The 19,731-nt window shown below is 42.1% G+C and overlaps 1 protein-coding gene across 2 annotated transcripts in view; it reads left to right on the forward strand.

The window, feature by feature from the left end:
* Window positions 1–2,425: 2,425 nt before the first annotated feature.
* Chrm3 (cholinergic receptor muscarinic 3) overlaps window positions 2,426–19,731 on the forward strand; it is a 528,165-nt gene continuing 510,859 nt past the window's right edge. For both annotated transcript variants that reach the window (XM_028859622.2, XM_028859639.2), the window contains exon 1: window positions 2,426–3,106. The gene's annotated coding sequence lies outside the window, so the exon portion shown is untranslated. The remainder of the gene's footprint in view (window positions 3,107–19,731) is intronic.

Genomic DNA, 19,731 nt, shown 5'->3' on the forward strand with positions numbered 1-19,731 from the left:
TGGGCAATGTGATCATGTGAATCCATGCTCCTCTTCTTAGTTGTAAAATGGATACTTTCCTTATGGGTTTAGCTCTCCCTTGCTTTGGATAAAAGGGCCCTGAGGTGGAAAAAACACTTCACACTGAACAGGATATAGTATATGCCTCACAGATGTCAGATTCTATTCTTATAACTCACCAGTTAATATGCCTTCCATCAATATCTTCAGCACATTAGTTGTGAGACGCTTGTAGATACCAAAATCCAAAGATATTCAGGACCCTTACATAAGCATCATTTGTATATGGCATACACATCTTTCTCCATTCTTAAACCTCTCTCAATGACTTACAATACTAAGCACAATGTAAATGCTATGTAAATAGTTATTATACTGTATTGTGCAGGGGATAACAACAAGAAAAAGTCAAGTACATGATCAAAGAAATTCAACTTTTTTTTTTCTTGGAATCTCCTGTATCCTAGGTTGACCTCCTCCTCCTCCCCTCTATGTAGTCAAAATGACCTTGAAAACCTGATCCTCCTGGATCCACCTCCCCAGTGTGATTATGGATACCTGCCACCATGCTTTATGCAGTACTGGGGGATCAAACTTAGGACTTCATGAATGCTTGGCAGACACTCTACCAACTAAGCTACCTCTCAAGCCCTGATGTACTTAAAACAACTGGTTTCAATATGCTGTTTGAATGTTTGTTTTGAAACTTTGAAAAACTCGTGAAGGCCATAACTGTCTTTCCATCTGAAAGGTATGGGAACAAGATTCTACTATAGAAATGCTGCTTATCACTCCAGCATCCAGTGTGCAACTCACCTGAGCCCGACTGCTTGTCTCAATTAAGCAGACACACACACACACACACACACACACACACACACACACACACACACACACCTCATTCAGATTTTCCCTATGGCTTGGATTCAAGAGCAATGTTTAGTAGTGTCTCTACTCAAAAAAGACAGACTCAAAAGGAACCTTTGTACTCCACACTCTCTACTCCTTGGCTACCTTTCCATATCACATCTCCATCTGTTCTCTTTTCCTTCTTGCTCTAAATAGAACCAAAAACTATTTTGCTTTTTTTAACATTGAGGAGCCCTCCCTCCTTCCTCTATTCCCCTACTTTCCTGTCTTAGACCCTACTCCTTCCCCCACCTCCCTTATTCCTCTGACCTACTGTCTTCAGCCTTACCCATCTCCCTCCTTCCTCCCCAACTCCCTCTCTCTTCAAACTTATCCCTCCCTCCCTCCCTCCCTCCCTCCTCCCTCCCTCCCTCCCTCCCTCCCTTCTCTCCCCCCTTGCCTCCTCTTGCCAAGGACATTGCTGTGTTGGTCCTTTCTTAGGTGTTTACTTTTTTTGTTTTTTGAGACAGACTCTATGTATCTATCTAGCCCAAGCTAAACTTGAACTCATGGACCTTCTGTCTCAGACGGCCAAGTCCTGGGATTACAGGCATGTGCTTTTATAAGAATGTTCTATCATCTTTCTTTATATGCTTTCCGGAAAAGTCACATAGCTCTGTGGGGCAGCCTCCTTGGTATCTAGTACTTTGTTACAGTTCTCCACTTTGTCCTTATTTAGTTAGGTGACAGTAGTCTATAGTAAGCAATCCCCTCTCCTCCCAGCTTCACATTCCTCTTGAGTTGTATATGAATTTTAAAAAGCCTGGCTAGGCTGGCTAGGTGGTTTGCCAGAAATCCCACCACATGGGGGAGAGAGAGAAAGATCAAGATGGGAGTTCAAGGTAGACCAAGGAGGGGGAGGGCTAGAAAAGCAAGCAAGAAAGAAAAAATAATTATAATGAAGACCTATCTAGCGAGACTACTAGTTTTATTTTTCTCAGTTTAAAAAAAAAAAAAGTGCGCGCATGCGTATATGCGCATGGACTCGTCGTTTTCACCGGTGCTCCGCTAATTTCTCCTAAAGTGTAAACTTCTGGGGAGCAAAACTGAGGCGTCCTCTGCTACTTCGCTCTAAACAGACTATCACTAAATCTCAAATCCTACTCGCACCATACTGTCTCCTCGAGAAAGTTTGCCAGCCAGGTCATGTATTTTCACTCAACTGAGGTTCGCTCATCCACAAGTTCAGCCCAAGAAATCGCATTCTTCATACCCTTCTAAGCAACTGAAGGAAACCCATTTCAAGTTTCAAAGGGAACATGAAACCTGATTAAAGTCCGCCCTTGAAGCCCCGGGGCTCAATTAGGGAGCACGTGAAGCCAAGCTGAGTCGGTGGACGCTCCTCTCCCGGGCTCGATTCCCAGCCTCTAGTGATCCCACCCGGGATCTCCCTCAACCGGCTTCCCTTCACCCCTGCCAGGCAGATAATGCAGCCAAGCCTGCACGCGGGGAGCAGCAAGGCGCCCATACGGCCACTGGGCATGCTCAGAAGTGGAGCAGGTTTGGGGCTTCAGTAGACAGCTAGTGTGTTATACCGAAAGAAGGAGGAGAAGAAGCAGGAGGAGGAAGGGGAGGAGGACGGGGGCAGCAGTAGCCACGATCGCCACCACCAGGCAGAGGAAGAGTTCATAGGGAGGGATAGATCTCCTCCCACTTGGAGCGCCGTCTGCCTGCTTTTGGAAAAAAAGAATAAAAGATAAAGAAAAAGAGAGAAAAGGAACGAGAAGGGGAAAGTGAGAGAGAGCAAGAGAGTGAAAAAAAAAAAATTAAGGCGAGATCAGAGAGGGCTGGGGCGCGGAGGGGCCCGCAGGACGCGGGGGCGGACCAGCCGAGCCCCAGTGCGGTCGCCCGGGCAGGTGCCACGGCTGCTGCCCGGAGGCGGCATGTGACGCGCGGCCGCAGCTGCCCGCGGGCGGAGCGCGCTCGGACCGGGAGCGCAACCGCGGGCCAAGTCGGCTGCAGCCGGGAGCCCCGCGCTCTTCACCCGCCCGGAGGAGCCGCGGCTGCGCTTGCACCCAGAAGCCGGGCAATGCAGAGAAGGGCGGCTCGGGTGCACGAGCGAGCCTGAGGACAGTCGCTGTCTCGGAACGCCGTGCTGAGAGACGCTGAGGTTCCGTGGTGCGGACCGGACGGCCCGGGAGACTCGGGGTGGCGCGGAGGACCCGCGTGGGACAGCCACCTGGAACGCGGCTGCCAGGTAAGAACACGCGGTGCTCGCCGCGGCGCAAAGGCAGAGCGGCTGGCGGCGACCGCTGACCCGGTTTCTTGCCTTATCTGGTGGTGAAAGAAAGGGGGGAAAAGTTTTCCCTGACCGTAGGAAATGTGTTTGCTGGCGGAGTTTAAGGGGAGGACTGGGGAGGGACGAAGAGAGGTGATTTGTTAATTTGCGGGGATGGGAACCCGGGATCAATCTGATGAAGAGTCGGAGCGCGGAGACCCAGGGTCGAGAATGCGGTGGCGGCACCGGAGCGCCTGGGTAAGGACTGGGACAGGCGGTCGGTGGCCGAGGGAGCGCCCGGGTCGGCCCGCTCAGCTCCCTTGGGCTTCTTTTCTCTCCCTTGCATGAGGGATCCAAATGCGAAACAGGGGTGGTCCAGAGCTGTGTGTCAGTGCGCCCGTGTGCTGGGTCCTGTGTGTGCCTTTTAATGCCATTTTTTTAGGAAAGCTAAGTCAATCTCTCAGCAAGGGGAGACTGCTGGGCTTGCGTTCCTGGGGTGAAGAGGCGATTTTTGCACTCCTGTGACCTGAGGAGAGGGTACTGATCCAGGGTGCGCGTTTACTCTGGGTTAGCCGTGGCTACTAAACTACATATGATCTCTTCTCTGGAGCCCTCTCGCTCCCTGCACAACCTTCTTACAGTGCGCAGCCTGTACATTTCTAGGTGGTTTTAACCCGTAAGGTTAGGGGAATGGTTGACCTAACTGGGTAAAATTCACTTGTCCACTCCGTGCTGTGCGTGTTGGAATTGTGACCCTGCCCTGCCTGCTGGTGAGTGTGTGAGACTCTCCTTGCAAGCAGGGTGGAAGTAGGAGAGGAAGCGAGCTTTGGGGACTCGCATCCATATGGACTGATTTTAAAAACGCAGACCTTGATTTGAGTGTAAGTGTTTTTTGAACGTGTCCGAAGTCTGTAAGCATGTATTCCGACCCCCACCCACCCGGTCCATTGATGTTGTTGGCAGGGTTTTGAAAGGGTGGCAGACTCTGCTATTAGGGAGACTGACCATTTCACTGTGAGCCTTCAACAGATCTTTCCCTTTTCTCTTGGCCTCTGAGATTCAACAAAACAGAAAATGTACCATTCCCCAATGCACGCACGCGGGCGCGCGGGCACGAGCGCACACACATACACACACACACACACACACACACACACACACACACACACGAGAGAGAGAGACAGACAGACAGACAGAGACACGGAGAGACGGAGAGACAGAGACAGACAGAGAGACAGACAGAGACAGAGACAGAGAGACAGAGCGCCCCCCCCTTTCTGGATTACTATTTGAAAACAGAACATATTCTTAAAACCTGCTTAAGAGGGTTTCATATTAGGAAAGCTTTCATTCTGCAGGAACTATTCAACACTGTTTCCTGTGTTTCAAACAATGCTAGTGGATTTGCTGGAGAGATCTTACAGAAAGATACACCTTTCGAAAAGGCAAGGGAGAGCCTGGAATAAATGCATACATGGGTGCAGAGTGGCCCTGGATGAATGTTAAAAAGACTGAAGTGTTTCTGTTTCAATTGCAATGCCCCTGCAGCTCCCTGTCGTGCCAGGTGTCAGCAAGTACACGTGTGCTGGGGTCATGCCTGCCTTTTCCATGTGTGTTCTCATAGGCCACAGCAGTGTAGTCTGAACCGCACATCTACCTCTGTCTTTAGATTATGTTTAAGTGGTTTGTCTCAATTAGCTTAGTATGTGTGAAGCCAGAAGGCATGTCACGTCTGCAATGGTTTCCATCAGAGCACATAACTTTAACACAGATTACTAAGTTAGAAACAATGGCTGCAGATCTGATATGGACTGTTCCCTAGACTGAGGGGAATGTTTTGAGGGTGAATTAAACAAGAAAGTAAGAGTGATGTCAGACTTTTAAAAACAACAGTGGATAATGATTGAAATGGACTCAGTAGTTTAATAAAATGATGTAAAAAGCAGATCTTTTTTTAAAAAAAAAAAAAACCTTTGAGTGTATATCTTTGGTCATAGAAAATTATTGTTAGACAAAAGTATAATTTGGAAGACTAGACCATGTGGAATTGGATGGGATTTAGACAAAGACTACATATTAAGATAAGAGTAGTTTTGTTTTAAACCGACACTAAAACTTATATAAGAAACTTGCAAGCTTTAGGGAAATCTGAAAGGATTCACTTCACTTTTTTTTCCCCTGACAGAGGGATAGATAAATTTTGCTTCAAACATATTTGTTTCTGGAGTTTGCTGAAGCAAGAATGCTCTTTAAAATGCATCTTTTTCATCTTTCCTTATAAAAATTCATGGCTTATCTTTTACAGAAAAGAAAAAAATGTTATTTTAAGGTAGAATATATGGGAATACAAGCTCTTTTTAATCATATTTTAGTCTTTAATAGCAGACAACCTGTTGAACATGAATTGTGGGGAAGGGTAATGGGCATAGATAGGATTTCTTAGATCCATGTTAATAAACTGAATAAAAACTTAAAGGTTATGTATGATTCAAAGCTTTCTGAAGAAATTTTTCTTTTTAGATTTTCTTTTCTTCTTCTTTCTTTTACTGAAAATATCATCTCACTTCTTGAGCCAGCATAGTGTTCTTGCCTAGTAATGCTGTTGGCCTTGGCAGATTCAGTTGCTTACACCTAAATGGCCTGCACATTGTCACTGTAACGATGAAGGGGCTGGGTCAGGTTTGCAGTGTGGGGACGTTTACACGCAGAGCAGCTGTGATGGCATTTTACACCAGGATGAATGAAGAGTTCTACAGAGATGGGGACCCAGCTCCCCTGCATGTATGAAACCTAATTTTATATCATGGTATGTTCTGACTAATACCATTGCATTCTCAGCATGGTTTTGAAGAATGACTAATTGGAAATATTTTCTTTCACACAGTATGCTTGTGAATTGAAAATATATCTTCCTTACAGAAAAATATTTTAAAAGGCATATATGGTTCCAACACAATAATTAACCAAACCCCTTTACTATTTTTATACTTTAAATGACTCGGCATACACAAATATGCCTGGTGCTTAGTTGTTAAGAACAGTGTATACATGGTTTCCCAAAATGTGATATTTATGAAATGCAGCACCAGACCTTTTTTTGACTAGAAGATTCTTTGAGTCTGGTGGAAATTCTGTTCTGGTTCTTGCCCTTTTGGGTTGGACTTTCAAATTCAAAGGCAAGTCTTGGCTTCATGACAAGATAGATCATCTAATGAGTTTAACAGTAGGCAAATGCCAGTCAAAGTGGAGGTTAGATTTAGATGTCTGACAGACTCTGCTCTCTGTTAAGGAAGCTACCTGGGCCGTGGATCAGCACAAAGCTGACTTCTGAGTCCAGATCATTCAGTGTTCTGTGTGGCTCCTCTGTGTGTTCCTTACAAACAGCCTGCAAGAGCCAAAGCTATACCTTTTAGGGACTTAGCTTACTGTTCTCTAGAGTGCTTTGCACTGCTGCATTCCTGGTCAGTGGATACCTTCATTGTCATGGGAAGCTATTGGAAAGAAGGAGGCACACAAGTCCTACATGAAGACTGCAAGCCCTCTCTGAGCTTTTATCTCTGCCTAGCGTTTAGAGACAGTCACATTTGCCCACCCACAACTCAAGACTGGCACAAGGATGGAATCCACACAGAAGCATAATTTTGTTTGTTTTGTATATACACATTCATGTATGTGCAGGTGCATGTGTTTGCATTCTCTGTGAAAGTGTTTGCACATGTTTACAGCAGCCAAAGAACAGCCCCATTCCTCTGGTGCTCTCTACCTGATTTTTTGATAAAGGGTCTCTCATTAGCCTGGGGCTCACCAGGTAGACTTGTTGAATGGCCAGCAAGCCCCATTTGTGTATTCTGATTCCAGTTGTCTGTATTCCAGCACTGACTGAGATCACAAGTGCATGCCACTATGCCTGGATTTAACAAACAAACAAAACAAAAACAACCAAACAACAACAACAAAAAGAAACTTGGGTTCCTGGGTTCCAGGGATCGACTCCAAGTCCTCTTACTTGCAAGGCAAGCCCTTTAAGTTGAGCTATTTTCCCAGCTGCAGAAGTGTCTTTTGAACAAACGTAGAAGCACTATGCAGTGGCACACCGTCAGAAACCATGACCCCTCAGGATTCCCAAAGAGAGAGCATGAAATGCCTCTGTGGGGTGACTGCTAACTCAGCCTTCAGCCACTATGTGCCTTCTGCCCAGGAGTTTTGGCAGTATTCACACTCTTCTGGCTGGCTCTCCCCAGCAGTTTGGCAATTTAAATTCTTCCACCTGTTAGAGCTTCCCGTCCCTACCCTCCTGAGGCTGAAGGACTCTGGCAGGCAGGCAGACACCTTTCTTAGCCCTCCTCTACAGAGACTTCAGCTTCAGTCTGCCATGCTGGCACAGATGCAGCATCCACTGACCATGATGACAACCTACAGTACATGCTGAGCTGTTGTCTTCACCACAAATGTGCCAGCTCATCTTGAAGCCACCAAAAATATGAAAACTTGTAGTAAACCAGCCATACAATTAGACAAGAAGATGCCAATAGATGCATGGAGGGCTCTGAGCCCCTACTGTTCCCTTGTGTTTTCCAAGTGCCTCCAGGACCTAGTCAACTTGACATGTTCTTACCAGTTCACACTACAGAAGGAGCTAGTCTGAGTTCCATCTGCTTGCTGTAACCCTTGTGGGCTTCAGCAGTTCCATGGCCTCCTAATCTTGAGCTCTTGTCTTGCTGCTAGCTCATAGGACGAGGCTTCTTTTGTGTTTTCAGTTCACCTTTTCAGCACTAGGCTTCATGTTTTGCCTGGAATAACTTTTAGCAATGACCTTGACAGTCAGCTTTGCTCTTGCCAAGATTTCTCCCCATGAGCAAGAGACTCCATTCTATTATTTTCAGTCTCCGATTCAGCTCCAGGGTGGACAGAGCCCTGGACATAAGGCACAGTCCCTGTCGTGACAGTGTATCAGTCCCTTTTGCCTAGAGACTTGTGTTGCCAAGTTCACCTAACAAATAAAATCCCCATGTCTGTCATTGTTGGCAGGATCAAATCTCAGTCCTCCACACCCCTCCTGGCCACTGTAATTTGAGTTGCTGACTATCCACTGCCGAATTAATCCTCCATTGGGTCATTTGTTCAGGCCCAGAATCAGCCTGTTTCCTGCCCCCACTGTTCCCTTGAAATCTGGCACACCAGCTGAGCCATGACATATTCTACCTTCGGTCACCTCTGCCACAGGAAGTGACACCAGCAAAGGCTGCCTGGCGCAGGCCAGATATCCTCCGACAACTGTGATGCAGATACAATTCAGATGAGTCAAAGCAGCAGCAGATGTCAGCCTGTTTCAAAGAGATGGGTCACCACACATCAGAATTGTGAGACCCTACACTTATGGGCATGAAATGTCCCAGTGATCTTCTGCTGAGCCTGGTCATTCATCACAGGGAGATATGGCTGTAGGCTTAGATGCACTGTCACTCTGACATATACCCCCTTCCATGGGCTCAAATGGCAGCAACCTGGTTACCATCACTCATGGATGCATTCACTTACAACTGTGTGAAGTCCCATCAAGCCAGGGCTTACCTCCAAAAGACTGTCATGCAGCAGTACCTCACAGACTGACAGATTGTCATTCCAGGTACTGTTTGGGTTCATTGTTTCAAATCAGTAGCAACTGTTGATTCATCTCATGTGTGCTCATTAGAAAAGTGTTGGTGAATGCAGTTACTTGTGTGATAGTCCATGGTGTTAGTAGATGGATAACTGAAAACACTGTTTGTGTTCTGTGGACACCCCCTAAACTGTGGCATTAGAAAAAACTGAACTCTTCATAGATGGTGTCCTGTCCTCTTTGTCTCACATGAGTGACAGTGCAATATCATGTTTATAGAATGTCGTGGGAGACATGGAGAAGCTGTGGAATCACTTTGTCTGTCCGTCCCATCACACAGGACCAGCAACCCTCTACAGCCTTCCCGAGTGCAGATGTTACTCCACTTTCCTTGTTATAAATTATTGTTGATCACTTAATTCATTTAATTATCAGAAGCTGAAAAACCTCTGTATAAGTAATTGCAAGTCATTTCTCTCTCCTCTGAATTCTGGTGGGACTTCCTGTCTTTGGTATTACATTCAACATCCAAGGATAACTTCAGAGATATTTATGTTGATTTTCTCCAAAGTTGACTGCATGAAGAGTATATAAGTAAGATTTAATGAATATTAGTTTGAGTAAAATAACTAATTCTACCTACCTACAAGTCATAAGTATTTGTTATTTGTTACCCACTTAATATTGATATCTTCCATCAATATGTAGCATCTGTTTGTCATTGCTACCCATTTGTCTTTATCTTTGTTCCTTGCACCCCCTCTTAATGATTGGCACATTTAACATGACTCCAGGAATGAACCTGACTGGGGTGGCAAGGGAATAAAGAAAAGACAAACTGACACACAGACAGGAAAACTGGAATCAGATGATCTGGGTTCTCTGCTGGACAAACCCAGCACTCCAGAAGCTTAGTGTGTCTACTATATAGAATTGGATGGGGGAGGCATCCAATTACAGCTGAACAGGAAGGCAAAGTTAATACACACAGATGAACAAGGAGGCAGGGTTTATGCTATACAACTGGATCAAAGGGACGGGATTAGCTAATCTCTGTTATTAGTCTCTGTAGGAGAGAAGTCCTCAGGTTGTAAGTATCTGGGGAAGAAGGCCATGGTGGTTATTTTCTGCCTACAATGTCAATATTCACACTCAGACCAGTAAAGTAAGGCTTTGCCATTTTCCCATGGGTCTGAGTCCTTGATGCTGTGCCCAAGTCAACAGCACATACTCACTTTGCTCGTCGCTCAAGGCGTCTTCTTCCCATAATTGCCATCACCTGCCTATCATCAATTTCTATCATCTGTAATTGATATCTATTCATATACACATATATCATTTCTCTATATAACTTTATATCAGCTATTTTTCATCAATGTCTATTACCTGTCTATGTGTGTATACATATTATCTTTCATCTACTTATCAATACCTACCTTTCATCTATCAAACATTGATATCTATCAATGGTATCTATCTCTGCTTATCACTTATGTACATAGGATGCTATTTCTATTGTAATGCTCATATCATTATTTCTGATGTACCAGGCAACACAGTTACCCTATTTTGAATACACAATTAAGGTGAGTGTAACATTAAATGGTCAACATGAAGTGAGAGCTTCTCATCCCTCTCAGAGATGGAAGATGATGTTAGATATTGTACTTCAAGCTTAAAACAAGAGTCTTTCCTTACCTTCTGGAGGCCAAAAGTCTGAAATCAAGGTATCAGTAGGAACGTAATGCCTCTGAAAACCCTAGAAAAAGTACACCATCTGAATCTAACTTTTGAGCCCCTTACTCTGTCCCATATGATCATAGCAGCTCCTCTTCTTTGTGTGTGTCTCCTGCCCCATGCCTTTCTTACACATGTGGTTGCATCAACAGTTTACCCAGAAAGTCTAAGGAAACCTTTCCTTCAAAGATTCATACTTTAAGCAAGTGTTCTGCCATAACAAGGAATCACAGCTTCTGGGCATTAGGAAATGAACGTATGTTTGAGGGCCATCGTTCAGAACATGTCAGATATCATCCATGAGTACTGTCTTAGTTGCTTCTGTTACTGTGATAAAATAACTTGACAAAGGCAACTCAAGGGAGAAGGGACTTATTGGGTTCATAGTCTCATGGTAAGGAAGTCCTGTGGCAGGATTATGAAGGAATTGGCACATTGCCTCTGTAGTCAGGAAGCAGGGAACAATGAATGCTTTTGCTGTTTTCTTTCTCCTTTTTATTCAGTCTTGGACTTCAGCCGGTGGAATGGTGCCATCCACAGTGGGCCTTTCCACCTCAGTTACTCTAATCTAGATAATCCCTCACAGGCATGCCTGGAGGCTAACCTAGTTTACATAATCCCTCATGGGCACATCCAGAGTGATCATTCATTGAAGATTCTAGAGGCCATCAAGTTGGCAATGAAGATTAACCACTGCGAGAACCTTCAATGTGACTCTATAGGCAGTCATCTCACAGGACAGCCTATTCCTTAAGAAATGAATGCAACATGCTGGCTTACTCCAGAGAGCAATGAGACACAGAATCAGACAGCATTTACCCCGCTCTACATTTCACCCTCACCTGATAGAAAAATCTCTGACTTCTGGCTTCCATCTTAATGAAGATCATAGGAAGTCTTTTTCTAAAAGTCAGCTGTACCCTCTGGCTCACAAACCAGCAGTCTTTCCTTGGTAGTTCCCTTGGCCTCATAGCAATATATGCAAAACCCCTAATTGTCAGGACATTCCATTTCCTGGTCTCCTCTAGCCTGGTTCTTCTTCCTCTAAGTGTCCCACTGCTTTCTCTTGCCTAGTGTTGGTTCTCCAACACTGCTTCCTCAGTTTATACCATGTGCTTTCTCAACGTAATCCATATTCATTGTTTCCAACACCCATTCAGCATGAATCACTCTCTTTTCTCCCCAGACTGACTTAGCTTCAGAAGGGAGGACTATCATGACACACTTGCTCAGGGGCCTCTGTTTCCTCCCCCTCCTGCTTCTCTCCTGGGCCTCCCATTTCTATGAACAGCATGATCATCCTACATTTCCACATAATCTTGATTTATTTCCTCCCCTTTCCTCCCACATTGTGCCAGATACCGGATCCTAATGCTCAACCAAGTCATAGCTCAAAGTTCTTGGCTACTCTCCTTTCCTGCTATCAGCATCTTGATTCATCAGCTCTCTAGCTTTAATGTGCACTCAGCTACATAAGGAACTTAGTGAAATGCAGACTTTGATGCGTGAGGTCTGGGTAGAGGTTGAAAACTTGCATTTGCAATTTCATCTGCAGAGGCTCATCTGAGCTCAGACCACATTAAGGAAAAACCAGTTATTAAGCCCTTTGAACCTTCCTTTTAATGTCTAAGATCTCTGGATCATCTACTTGACTGCTGTTTCTCTTCCCAATTCATTTGTATAGATTTCTCTTATTGAAATTGAATTTTTGTCATTTTTTAAAATACTGACTCCAATATCATCTTTGGCATCCTTGCCAACTACCAATAGCATAATCACTAAATGTCTTGCACCAGCCATCTTGGTCCCTGGTATGATTGACATTTTAGGTTCAGTCTCAAGGTCTCCTTTCTCTGAACTGTACTTTCTGCACTGTCTTTGTACTGGGAAGGATACCCTCTCATTCATATCTCCAGGGAATCCGGATTTTAGCAATTTATGAAGGATTATATGAAATAACACTTTTCTTTAGCAATTCTTTTACTGGCACTTTGTCAGAATCTCAGTCTTATCATTGATCCAACACAGTCTTGGTTTGTTTATATATGTCTATAAATTATTTCAGATATCTGGCCATCCCATCTTTAAGATGCCTCATTTGATGCCTTTACCCTATCCAAGTATAATCTTCCTCTTAGATGATTGATGTGCACATCTTCATATAAAATATGTAAGTAACTACAGTGCTTTTACTGATGTCTCATTATATAAATAATATAGAGCACATAATATTTGAACACAAGTTTGTAATTTTGAAAAATAACCATTTTCTGTATTGCTTTGTCTCCCAAGGCCCATGCATTAAAAGGCTAGTCCCAGCATCATCCTATTGAGAAGAGGTGGAGACTTTTAAAAGATAGGCACTAATGAGAGGTTTTTAGGCAACTGGCAGTGTGTTGTCATGCAGAATCTCCCCTCTCTCTCCTTGTTGTCCCTCCATGAGTTGAATGATTTCTACTACATAGTACCAACACTAGGCCCTGCCTCCAGATAGGCTTACAGCAATCAGGCCAATGAACCATGGGTAGGAACCATGAGGGGAAAAAATCAACCTTTTCTGTTCATAAGTTCATTTATCTCAGGTATTTTCCATAGGGATAGAAAGCTGACTAACACAAACATGTTGTAACATTTACTCTCTACAAACCTTTGATAATAATAGAGTTTAGCAACTTGATTTGAAATGTAAATCTACCTCCCTATTTTTAAAATCTGCAGTTCATTCCAAAACATTGACTGATTTAACTGCATAAAAACCCATCCACTTAAATGGTCTCAAAGTATAGAGATATGTTTTCCCTGAATTTCTTATCAGTTAAACATGTCTTTTTTTTTTCCCTGCAGTGCTTCTCTGCTCCCAGAATTACATAAGGCAGTGTGGGTTTGTAAAAATAAGGCACAAATGCTGCCTTAGAGGACAAAGCTACTATTAGGCCTTTTGCAGAGCTGAGTGATGGATTTATGGAGAGAGAGTGATTATTCATTTGATAAGACATTAAAATTATACTGTTAGGTGATAAACACACATATTGCTAACTTTATGTTAATATGTAAATTTCCACATCTTTCAGACCTATGAAAAACTGTAGCACATTCTGTATTATGAATGTATATATATTTGTCAATGTTTTAAGATTTGTTTTTATTTTTTGGTGTATGAATGCATCTTCACAATTATGTATATACACCATATGCATGCAGTTTTTGCAGAGACCAGAAGAGGGTGTCTGAATCCCTGGAATTAGACTTACAGACAATTGTGCACCACTATGTAGGTGCTAGGAACTGAATTTATATCCTCTGCAAAAGTAGCCAGTGCTCTTAACTATTGACTCATCTCTCCAGCCCCACATATTCAGCTATTTATCTAACACACCTGTGTATGTACACATATTTTTTTGTTTCAAAAATGAATACAAACTTAAAACCAAAAAATAAACAAATATTTAACAGAGATTTTAACATATTTAGCAAAACTATGCAATTTATAATGAAATAAGAGGGAAATGAAAACAAAGTTCAGTGTGAGCTGTGTGTTCACATGTTATGTGAAGGTATTAGTATTTATGGTAAAGAAATTGTTTACAGAACTCATAAATAAATATTTGTGAGAGGAACTCTTAATGATGATGAGTGATCATCACTACTGTGTTAAAATGAAAATTAAAGCCAGGTATGTGGCATGAGTCTGTATTCTCCTTTAGTCAGGTAGCTGAAACAGGAAGATCACTTGAGCCCCACAGTTCCAGACCCGTCTGTGTAACATAGTTAAGACTCGTCTTCTTTAAAATAACAAATATATTTTGTGTTAGAAGGATGGAAGATCATCTCCTTGGATAGAGGGTGGCAGATTTATGATTGAGTAGCTGAAAGGTTCAGCAAGACTAATGAAAAAGACATGAAAGTGCAAACTATGAGATAAGGTAATGAGGTTACGGTTTTGAACCAGTGTGAGATTGCTGCAACCTGGATTAGCTAAACCATAGAAAGACTATTTTTACATGTTTTAAACTCTAAAATACTTGGTTCTTTGGTTTAGCTGATATCTCTTCCCTAAGATAGCACATATTTCTTGAGGAAATTAGTACAAGGAAAAAACTGAACCTCTTTGGGGATAATGAAGCTATTTTTTGAAAATGAAATTAAGCCATCTTTGTTTCTATTTTGCAGTGGCTTCTGGGAAATTGAGACCTAAAAATAACACACAATCATAGTGGCCAATTTTGTTTATTTTTCAGTCTATTGCTTCTTCTTTTTTTCCTAGTATTTTTCAGTTTTCATTTTTAATGTAATCATTCTCATGTTTGTGGGAAGTTAACAGGATATAATTTAGAAACATACAATGAGATATTATCTATGGACATATGACTAGATATTAAGGATTGAAAAATAGAGAATAAGTAAATGCTTTTAAAATGAAACAAAATAGAAAAATGATACATTGGCCACAAGTTCTCTTTGGACTCCTCAAACCCCTCAAAACCACGATGGACGGAGAACCCATATCTAGATCAATGCAGAAGGAACAGGTAATGATGGTGCTGGTGAGGATGATGATGTCATAAAATCCATTTTATGGGGTTAGAATTTCACCAAGCCCTATTCAAGTGTACAGTTAACAATTAAAATTAGTGTGTCACATGATGACTTGAAATATGGAAGTGTTATAAAAATAGATCAAGCTAATTATCATATTAGTCACCTGATATATTTAATGTGTTTGTAAAAACATTCACAATCTACTCTCGTGGCAATTTTCAAATTTATAATACATTGTATGTGACCATTAACCAGACTCATTATGCTGTTGGATAGATCTCTGGATATCACTCATTCTGACTACTGGGAATGCCATATTCTTTGAGCAAGATTTCCAGACACTCCTCACAACCCCTAGCAACCACTGTTCTCCACTGTGAGTTTGACTTTCTTAGATTCCAGGTGGTGTTTGTCTTTCTGTGCCTGGCTTATTTCATTTAACCTGACGTTCTACAGCTCATTCATGTAGCTGCAAGTGAAGGAATTTCTCCTTTTAAGGCTGAATGGCATTCCTCTGTGTGTGTGTGTGTGTGTGTGTGTGTGTGTGTGTGTGTGTGTGTACGTGCACTCGATATTGTGCTTACCTCTTTACTCATCTGTAGAAAATTAGGTTGTTACCATATCCTGTCTATCATAACTCATGCAGTGATGAGCATGGGAGTGCATAAATCTCCTCAACACATTGATTTCATTTCCTTTAAATATGGAACCAATAGTTGGATCACCAATGTAGTAGCTCTGTTTAATTATTTAGGAAGCCATTTTCCCATAATGACTGTCTTAATTTATATTCTCACCAACAGTGTGTAAGGATCTGCTTTCCTCTGTCTCCTCACCAACAGTTTTCCTTTGTCGTTTTGGTAACAGCATTTGAACAGGTGTACAGTGAGGTCTCAGTATGCTTTAATCTGTTTCCCCTGGTAGTTTATCATGTACAAAATTGTTTCATTTGGTTTCCTATGCCATTTGTGTGTCTTCTTGTAAGGAATACTTAGGTGTTTGGGCTGATTTTAACTTGTGCTGCTGTCTTCCCGTTGAGTTGTTTACTTACTTATTGAGTTTCCTACTTATTTTGGATATTAACAGATGCATGGTTTGAAAATATTTTCCATTCATCTGTAGGCTGTCTCTATATTCTGTGGATGTTTCATTTTCTATGCAGAAGAGTTTTTTTTATTTATTTTTCAGTTTGATGTAATCCCACATTTATCACCTATGCTTTGGAGTCATATCCCAAACATCAGGCCCGTGTCATGAAACTTTCCATTTATATTCCCCCTAGTAGTGCTATAAGTCTCATGTAAGTTGTTAATATATTTTGAGTTGGGTTTTGGATTTGGCATGGTACAAGGATCCGATTACATTCTTTTGTATATAAATATTCAATTTTCTAGACACCATTTGCTGAATGGATTGATGCCCTTTGTCTGCTATATGATCTTTGTCAAAAATCAGTTGGCTGTAAATGTGTGGGCTTATTTTTTGAGTTTTCTACTCTGCCCCAATGCTATCTATGTTCTATGGTCATACTATGTAGCCAACAGCCTTTAATAAAAATGGTTCTACGTATATAACATACCTGTGTGTGCCATTTTGTGTTAGAGGTCAATAACACAATATTTTCCTGTACACAAGATCATAATCTTGTTAAATCTTACTAAATTGAATGATGCTTTGAAATCACAAACTTGTGTTTTATTCATGAATGCAGCCCAAAGGCTCAACCCTAATGAAGTTCCTGGTATGTTATAAACTCCCTCTATGAACTGACTGAGTCTCTTTTACTGTTCCTTTTGAGAAGAAGATGAAATTTGAGGTGTGACAGGTTTTTCTGGCACCCTGGTATTAACAAAATAGCTTATTTATTAGGAAATGGGAAGCAGTCACCACTGGCCCCAGTGGCTGGCGTACAGAATCCCAGAATTTCTTTAGCTGAGCTTCAAAGCTTCACGAACCTGGCTCTGGGTCTGGATAGTGATACTTTTCACTAGTGGTCCTCACATGTTCGGGATGTGGTTATTTCTACAGCATTGATCAAATGATTCCTCCTGCTGACTGATTCTAATGGCCAGCATTTCTCAAGAAGTCACCTTTTAAAATGATTGTCAGCTGTTGCAAATAGCTGACAGCTGAAGGTTCTCAGTAACAATAAAAAAGGTCTCCATCTCAGAGATTTGGGATTGGATTAGTTACTATTCACTTCACTTCACTGTAATGAAATACCTGACAAACTCAGGAAGGGAAGAGTTGCATTTTGGTTCCCAGTTCCGGGACATAGTCCATCACTGGGGAAGGCATAGTGGCAGAAGTGTGAGGCAGGTGGTCAGGAAACAGAGAAAAATACCGATGTTCAGTTTGACTTCTTCCTTTTTTTTTTTCTTTTTTTCTTTTTCTTTTCTTTTTTTTTTTTTTTTTGAGACAGGGTTTCTTGGTGTAGCTTTGCGCCTTTCCTGGAACTCACTCTGTAGCCCAGGCTGGCCTCGAACTCACAGAGATTCGCCTGGCTCTGCCCCCCAGTGCTTCAGAGGCTTTGCCTCTTCCTTTTTATGCAGTCTAGGGCCTCAGCCCATTGTATAGTGCCACCCATCTTGTGCGTGAGTCTTTCCATTGCAGTCAAGCCAATCTAGATATTCTTTCACTGAAATGCCCAATGCTCTGTCTCCTAGGTGACTTTAGATCCTGTGAAGCTGGCAATCGATAGTAACTACCACAGAGGTAACATTTCTAAAGCTGGGTAGGTACCATATAGGTGGCTAAGACTTGAGTGTTGGAGTCAAATCCCAAAGCAGAATCACAATAGAGACAGGGGCAGCACCTCTACATTCTGAATAAACTTCTAGCATGGTCCTCACTTTGCTAAAATTTCAGACTTACAAGTTGAAGAGAGAGAAACATTTTCAATTCTTTCATGAGTTAGGGTTAAGAGCTGGATTGGCAAAGGGTACATTAGCTTAGCTCTTTTCCCTGGTAAGATGAGTCATTCAGTTTAGAATGTGTCTCAGGCTTGTGAAGAGTGGAGAGCCCTCTCACAGTGGAATGTAAGCACAGTAAGTGAAAACGGATCTTAGGTGTAGAAGTAAGAGGAAACTTCCTCCATCAGAATGCACACTGTGGTATCTGAAGATGTTTATTTTGAGAAATATGGCTAGCCATTTTCACAAGATGTTAGAAACAAAAACCTCATTTCAGATATATGCTATTCTTGACATTTTTATTACTTTCTTTTGTTATGTCACGCCATGCAGCTATCATAAACAGAATGAGAGTGTGTGTGTGTGTGTGTGTGTGTGTGTGTGTGTGTGTGTGTGTCGCTGAATACTGAACTTAGGGCCTCATACATGCTGGACAAGTGCTCTAACTCTGACCTATGTCTCCAGCCCAAGAGAACATATTCCTGTTGGCGTATGATACTAAATTAGAGGACTGTGTTTCTGAGAAGGGACAGAGAAAGGGCATATAAAAATTATTTATGTGATCAGTGGGATTTCAAAAAATTCAATGATAAGATAGTCATTGCCTTGTACACACAACAGTTTTGTTGACATGAATACTCTAAAACATGGACATAGTTTCTTTTTTCCATCTGTTACAAGGCATTTTATGTTACACTGTCTTCTTTAAATGAGTAAGTTTTAATAATCATATACACTAACTGCTTTCCCACAAATTCAATATAAAGTTGTATATCATTAACTTTTTATAAAACAAAACTAATCATCATTCTATTCTTAGACTTTTAGATATTCTTTTTTATTTCATAATGTAATTTAATTTTACAGCCACGGATTCCCCTGTCCTCCCTCCTCCTGCCCCCTCCCCTCAATCAACCCCCCATTCCCATCTCCTCCAGGGCAAGGACTCCCCAGGGAATTCAGCTTAGTCTTGTAGATTCAGTCGAGGCAGGTCCAGTCCCCTCCTTCACCCAGGCTGAGCAAAGTGTCCCTGCATAGGCCCCAGGCTCCAAAAAGCCAGGTCCTTGTGGTAGCAAAGAATCTTGAGACAGGTTATCTACAGTCCAATCTTTTTCCAGCATTCCTCCTGGCCATTCGTTTATTCATTAATTTTATTAAGTCTTTGCATTATGTCAGGCAGAGTTCTAAGTGCTAGAGATAGGAGACTAAATAAGAAAAACAAGATGCTGGCTTCGTGGGATTTATATCCTCATGGAAATACAAAGGACCTACTCTAGTATCCACAAAGGATTTCTGAACAATCCTCATCTCCTTGGTGTCTAATGGATGCATTAGAACAGTGTGACCACTTGAATGTGTGACCATCCTTAGCTTGTGTGCTCTTCCACATACCTCTTAAGTATGGGGGGCTCGTTTAAAATTTTCTGAAAATACATAGTTTGTTTTTCCCCCCAAAGGAAAAGTTTGACAGACCATACTGATAGCTGCCACTAGATGGCAGACATTTGCACTTACATGTCCAACCAGAGGGTTGTTTTGAAAAGGTTCCAAAGGAGCCACTGACAGAAGGAACCCTGAGTTCCACAGGAGTGACAGGTTTGAGTTGTTGCCATGCAACACCTTCTATGTGTTCCATGTGTTTCATATGACAGGTCTTTCACAGCTCAGGATTAGGTTTGCAATGTGGTGACCTGCATTGTTCATGGAGGACAAGGGATTAGGATGCTGCATTGAAAGTAACATGGATCTCTCAAGTTCATAGACTATCAGTGTACTTTCACATCTATGGTAAAATGGACTTTTCAAATGGTTGCTTT

The sequence above is a fragment of the Peromyscus leucopus genome, chromosome 5 (genome assembly GCF_004664715.2).
Source record: "Peromyscus leucopus breed LL Stock chromosome 5, UCI_PerLeu_2.1, whole genome shotgun sequence".
Lineage (NCBI taxonomy): Eukaryota > Metazoa > Chordata > Mammalia > Rodentia > Cricetidae > Peromyscus > Peromyscus leucopus.